Genomic DNA, 7,500 nt, shown 5'->3' with positions numbered 1-7,500 from the left:
TTATAAGTAATTAGAAAAAAATACAGTTAAAATGCATTGACAGTTTATATATAGTAAAATCCCCCTTATAAGAATCTAAAAGAATATAAACAAAGTAAATACAAGCTTCCCTTATTCTGATCGTAATAAATACACAAGTAATTAAATAACAGGTAGAAACGAAGAATCCGAACACGACATGACTGTCTTCTTTAAATGCCACTGACCTATGAGAAAATCACAATTACATCCACACTGGAATCGTCCGCTTTGTCGACATTAATAAATCCACGTCATTGATGGACGACAAAACGCTGTTTCATGCAGGCAGAATGCTAGAAGAATGTATCAAATAGGTTCAGTGTAATTCAAGACATGATGGGATTTGATATTCCCTTTCAAAGTCCATGCCGATTGACTTAGCAAAGGGATATACTGGTATAAACCGCGGAATTCGCTTTGCGTGTCCTTTTTGGTACGGTTCCCAAGAGGCGGGGGGAGGGTGATGAGGCAAGTAACGTTAATAGTATTAAGTCTGCTGCGTTTGTAGAATCACATTTAATTATATTTCTTGCTATGCATTATCGCATGCCTGATATTAGATATGCCCTTGTAATTATACTTTTTTCATCGTGCCTGGCAACTAGATATCAACTTCCTTCGTAGATCATCTGATGCCACGCGCTTTATAAAATCACATTGTTGACTAGATATTTTTTATTTAAAATAGCTGCATGGTTGCATTTCTTGTGCGTTGTTAATGACTCATTCTAACTGTTCTATCGTTTCATTTAATATTGTTAGAATACTGCCCATGCCATTTTAATGCCTCTTTACAATGGACATAAAATATATACCAGTTTTTGCAATTGTGAAACTCCGTGCTTTCTTGATTATGATACAGTGACTTTATAAACCACCTGTAAGGTAATAATATCTCCTTTTTGACACATTTTTATTCATAATATATGCTTTCTATTATACACCATTTATACTTATTTTGTAAGCGTTAGTTAAATTTATAAAATCATAATCTTCATACACAGTATATACGTAATTTATAGATCAGTTCATTGGTTGAAGTATATATATATATTTTTTTTAATTTTACAATTTATCCTATACATATTTTCTATCGCTGAAAAGACGCACTTAAAAGGCTAGTATTGATTGGAAAAATGTAGCATGCTCGAATATCGTTTCATTTCATATGATGTTTTACCCAACCTGTTCACTGGTAAGAGAATAAGAAAGTAACTGAAAGAAGTTTTGTATATCACTATTACAAGTATCTTGAACTGCTTCAAGTTCCTAGTTTGACCTTCATTCAGGATTCCACATATAACCATTAAGTTTCTGACAGCAACATCCAAAATGTGGAATAAAGATGCGATACCACCATTTCCTTGCTTTTCGGTCTCTTTCATATTACGACATTAAGCAGTCTGCTTTATCAACATATTCCATATTTGTTCTATGAAAGCATTTACCTCAATTATAGCTGCATCTTTCACCTACTAACAGTACCTATTTCTGAAGGGTTGTGCATGTTAGAAATGGACATGACTGGTTTTGTGTCAAGTCATTTTGTGACACTGATACCAGAAGGATCCATCCTCCAGTCACTTTCCCCCGAGACACTGTGTTGTCAGGGAGATCTGGAAGATGCTTTCTATCTCTACGAGTATACGTATACATATTTGTAAGATATATTTAGATTTATAAATATACACAATAAAATGTGTATTTATATATATAAATTTAAACACATATATATGACATAAAATATATACAAATATAATCTGTATGTATATATAAGCATGTAGAGCTTTTTCCCTGTTAACTCAGGCGTGAGGCAGGGCTGTGTCGTTGCACCGATATTTTTCAAAGCTGGCGTGAACTAGATAATGGGCAAATTTACTATCCAATGTCAATGCGGAGCAACACAGGGCAATAACAAGTGAAGTGAAGGGTGTAGGCGACTATGCACTCCCGTCGGGGTTAGCTCCATTGATTAATTGATTAGGCCATCTATAAGTAACTTAAATATGATACTGTTTAATTATTTGGATATATGCACACACACAAACACACACACACACACACACACACACACACACACACACACACACACACACACACACACACACACACACACACACACACACACACATAGTAAATATTTATGTGCTTGCACATAAACAAAGACACACAGATATATTTATTTATATATAAACATATATGTATACAAACATGCGCCCATACACATACACACATTTATGAATGTATTCATATGTATACATTATATTAATATATGCATACATGCATATTTAATAACTTTATATACATACAGACATACATGCATATTTAATAACTTTATATACATACAGACATACATGCATAATCAATAAGTTTATATATACATGCGTGTATATATATATATATATATATATATATATATATATATACATATATATATATATATATATATATATATTTACACACACACACACACACACACACACACACACACACACACACACACACACACTTATATGTATATATATACATATACATACATATATATATATATATATATATATATATATATATATATATATATATATATATATATATATATATTGCACTTATCCATTTTCCTCCAGATGTAATATGACACACCTGATATCAAACGTACGAGTACATTTACTTCATTTTTTTTCAGCCTAAGAGTGCTTACAATAATTAGTTTTTAATTTCCAGAACACGGCCATTTGTAATGTTTCTAATATTGTGAATCATCATGCTTCTTTTACTTGGACCTTCTTCATCTCACGGACCTTTAGTACTACCCTTGCGAACCCAAAGATCACGGGGACTCCAGGTTGGGAACTACTGCTCGTTAAATCCGGATATGTGATTTATGGAAGACGTTTTTGCACTTAAGAAAAAAAAAGTACCGCCGTACTCGCAATCAAATGACTGAAACTGATAATCAAAATCAGAGGTAATTTGGCATAAAACCACCAGCGAGGATGTGGTCTTGAAGTCAATTAACTCTCTTACTGAATGATTGCATGTCGGCCTGATGGTCTAGGGGTATGATTCTCACTTTGGGTGCGAGAGGCACAAGTAGAAAGGGTCATTGCACAAACAACTCTGGGTAATAAAACTTAATATACGGACGGATCCGTGGATCCCATAAACCACACTGCAGGCGCCAGCTTCGCAACAAGGGATACCACAACATCCATTAGGGTCACTGACAATGCCCCTTCGCTCCAATCTGAAACAGTTGCGATCATGGGAGCCTTGGCCCACGCGTCATACACACAGACTCTAGATCAGCCTTTGACAGTCTACAGCATAGCAAGCCCCAAAACATTTACCTCCTGATCACTACCCTCACCATAGCACAGAAGATCCTTGATCATTGTAAAATAATAATCATAAACAGGCTCTCAAGCCGCATAGCTTGCTGACAGACTAACGGAAAAGGGCAGGGGCATTGCCCCAACTCCCATGATCAAAGTCGCTCTCAACCAAGTGGGACTCAGATGCCACAAGCTATGAGCCACTGGCCCTTCGTCCAAATATAAAAAGAGATACCGAATTCATACTGCACAGATTAAGAATAGGTTCCCCATGCGCCGAACGCCACCCTGCTACATTACTTACATAATTGTGAACACACGCAATTTCTGAAACAGGGACCTCTAACCACAGCCGCCGGGCTGGTTAAAAGGGTATGCTGAATCGCTTGCTTGCAATCTAGCCTCCGCGCTAAGCATACAGTTCAAAGAAAACACAGGAGTCACTCTATAGAAAAGGCCCGGACGAAGCTGTAGTTCGCAAATCTAACTGAACTGAACTATGAATGTAGATTTAAATAGATTTCCACACACAGACACACATATTCACATAAACACAAACACATATGTGTTTGTGTGGGTACGTACATGTGTATATGTATATATATATATGTGTATATATATATATATATATATATATATATATATATATATATATATATATATATATATATATATAAACACACACACACACACACACACACACACACACACACACACACACACACACACACACACACACACATATATGTATATATATATATATATATATATATATATATATATATATATATATATATATATATATATATACATACATATATATATACATACATATATATATATATATATATATATATATATATATATATATATACATATATAAATATACATATATATATATATATATATATATATATATATATATATATATATATATATATATATATATATATAAACATGCACATATGTATGTGTATGCTGTTATCTGCTCAATCGTGAAGTTTCTTAAAATTCTGTCACCAAAAAATCTACAGCCTAGGGGTTTAGTGATCAACTATTTTGACGATTCTTGATCATAAAGTAGAGAAATGGTTATTGAATTGATTAGATTTTCTTTTGACATAGTAAATTCGACGTCTTTGAAGTTTAATGTAATATGCTCCACTTGATTTTGCCGTCTGAATATTTTATAAATAACATCCCGGTTTTGCTAATTTTTAGAAAATAAATGATTCGGTTTCTCTCATTTGGTGAGAAGCGAAAATGAGGTTGAAATTTTATATCACCTAACCAGAAATTAATTTCTGGCTTTAATGAAAATAAATAGACAAATAAATAAACAATTAAATGATTTTACTAATTGCTTACATAAGCGTGAGCAAGTAGGTGCTTATAATGGGTATAGTATTCTACAATTTCTATTCGCCATTTCCCCAAACTATAGACAATGGACACGATATGGGCATAATACAATTCAAATGTTTTATGCTTCAGATCTATAGAATGGATATGAAAACGTCATGAGAACAATATGTCCCATAAAAAAAGTCAATATTCCGAAGTGTGCAGTGGAAAGCAATACTCTCGGTGCGTAGTGGGTGTGGGCGGAGCTTCCATGACCACTAGCGGGAGAGAGCGCGCGGGAGGGTGTACCTGACTTTCTAGGAACAAGATTTAGAACGGCCTGATGGTCTAGGGGTATGATTCTCGCTTAGGGTGCGAGAGGTCCCGGGTTCAAATCCCGGTCAGGCCCAATATTTTGAACATAAAAGACGATATAGTTGGAATTAAGTCATAAGGATTTAAATTAATTACGAAGTAATCAAACATAGCCTTCTGGATTTCTAACAGACAGGAAAGTAATATGAGAATATAGATAAATTTAAGCGGTCAGGCCCAAAATTTTAAACTAGTAAGACATGGTATTGAAAAAAGTAATTACAGCTGATAATGAGTGTTAGCGAGTGACTGAACGATCCTTGTTCTGATACAAAATGACGTATAAGTGTACAAATATATGTGTATAAACTTGTACATTTATGCATCTAACTATATGTACATACATGCGCACGCACCCGCACACACACATACATGTATATATGGAGTATAAAGATACGTAAATAAATAGATACATAATATAGATATAGATATACTTAAAGTTAATATATGTTTGTGAATGTAAATACGCATGTACAGTAAATGCATGCATACGTCTATTATTACTCCTGACTTGCAAGTCCATACACATATGGTGATATATACTGACTAATATGTGCCTATATGTGTCCGTGTATCTATACGTCGGTGCTTATCTTTCTGGAACTGTATTAATATATAGTGTGTATACAGCTGAAATGCAGTGCAGAAGTAGAGAGCATATCACTGTTCAAATGAAATGTTTCGAGAATATTCACATGGAAGGTACAGCCACCTTCAAAACTCGTGATAAGATTCATACTCAATCATTTTTAGCCAATATTTGTAAAGAAATCCAGAAGGTTATGCTTGATTAATTCGTAATTAATCATATCCTCTTTTCTAATTCTCACACCCAAAGCTTGAAGACACATAATTTAGTCTCTGCATAAGTGCCTATGCCTCCAAATTGTTGTTGTCTACTGACTTCTTGGTCTGACAGCCCAGAGACATAGACTGCCCAACAGGCCTCTATGATCTTGGTCTTGGTCCAGCAGACCTCTAGGCCCAGGGGCTTTGCCTCCTTTCTGAGACTCTGATAGGATAGCAACATCAGCAAAGTCGAGGTCCGTGACTTTGATATTATCCAGTGTTGCTTCACATTGACTTCGCTCATTATCCAGTCCATGCAAGTGTTGAAAAGTTTTGGTGCAAGGACACAGAGAAGAAGCTCGACAGGCCCCCACCACACCTTACAGCACTTTAAGTACCAGAATAAAGGCTTGCTATTAAAGCAATAATCCATGTCGGAATTCCCCCGAGTCTCAGGATCTTTCATTGCGATTTGCGGTGCACCGAAGCGAACACTGTCTTTTATTGCATGATGGTCTATGAGTATGATTCTCGCTTTGGGTGCGAGAGGCCCCGGGTTCAAATCTCGGTCAGGCCCAGTACTTTGAATATAAATCATAAGAATTTAAATCACTTACGAAGCAATTAAGCATAGTCATATGAATTTCTGTCAGACAGGAAAGTATATAAAAAAATATGTATATATGATTGTATCTTTAAGTATATACAGTATATCTACATAGGTATATACTATATATAGATATAACATAATATATATTCATATCATGGATATAGCATTATATGTATAACACACATATATGTGTATATGTAATATATATATATATATATATATATATATATATATATATATATATATATATATATATATATATATATATATATATATATATATATATATATATATACGTATGTCATATATATAAAGGCGTTTAAAGTTATATGTAGAATACATATTCTATTGTATATATTTATAAATCTAAAATATATATATATATATTTATATATATATATTTAAAAGTATACACGTATATATTTACCAATATATATATATATATATATATATATATATATATATATATATATATATATGTATATATATAGTGGCAGCTTCTTGTCACGAGAGTGCGTGGATCTGTGCCCTTGTAGAGTCATGAGTCATGAGTTAGTAGCGCTGGCATATCCTGGAGGTATGGAAACTAGCTGTTGATCATGCAGCATATCCCCCGTGTCTAAATGATATATGTAATATAAAGGAAGAACATGAGACATTTTGGACCAGTGCTGTTAACTTTAACCTCGTTTTGGCGACTGCGGCAGTATTGGTGTGGTTCAGGGTTATGACATTCCAGATCACTGTCCAGAAGAACCTCTAAACACCACTTAAAAAAGAAACTTATATAACCTTTTTATTAAGTATTATGTTATACAGTTTCACTAGAGCCTTTATTGCATTTTGAGTACGGGTAGAAGAATTATGGTATCACAAAATCGAAATGGATCCCAAAATGCAATGGAAATTCGGCAGCGAAAGAGGGTGTATAGTCACAACGACCGCCAGTCAAGGTGCGAGGATGCACTTAAGGCTCATCCGTTCTGCATGACTGCATGGCGACCTGATGGGGTAGGAGTATAATTCTCG

At 34.2% G+C, this 7,500-nt stretch overlaps 1 non-coding gene across 1 annotated transcript; it reads left to right on the top strand.

Annotated features, from left to right (window-relative positions):
* Positions 1-5,034: 5,034 nt before the first annotated feature.
* TRNAP-AGG (transfer RNA proline (anticodon AGG)) lies at positions 5,035-5,106 on the top strand. The gene has a single exon. It is a non-coding gene; the product is annotated as a tRNA-Pro (tRNA).
* Positions 5,107-7,500: the final 2,394 nt, after the last annotated feature.

This window comes from Penaeus vannamei, chromosome 2, assembly GCF_042767895.1.
Source record: "Penaeus vannamei isolate JL-2024 chromosome 2, ASM4276789v1, whole genome shotgun sequence".
Lineage (NCBI taxonomy): Eukaryota > Metazoa > Arthropoda > Malacostraca > Decapoda > Penaeidae > Penaeus > Penaeus vannamei.
Note: the sequence above shows the minus strand (reverse complement) of the source record. Positions and strands in the feature narration are given on the sequence as shown.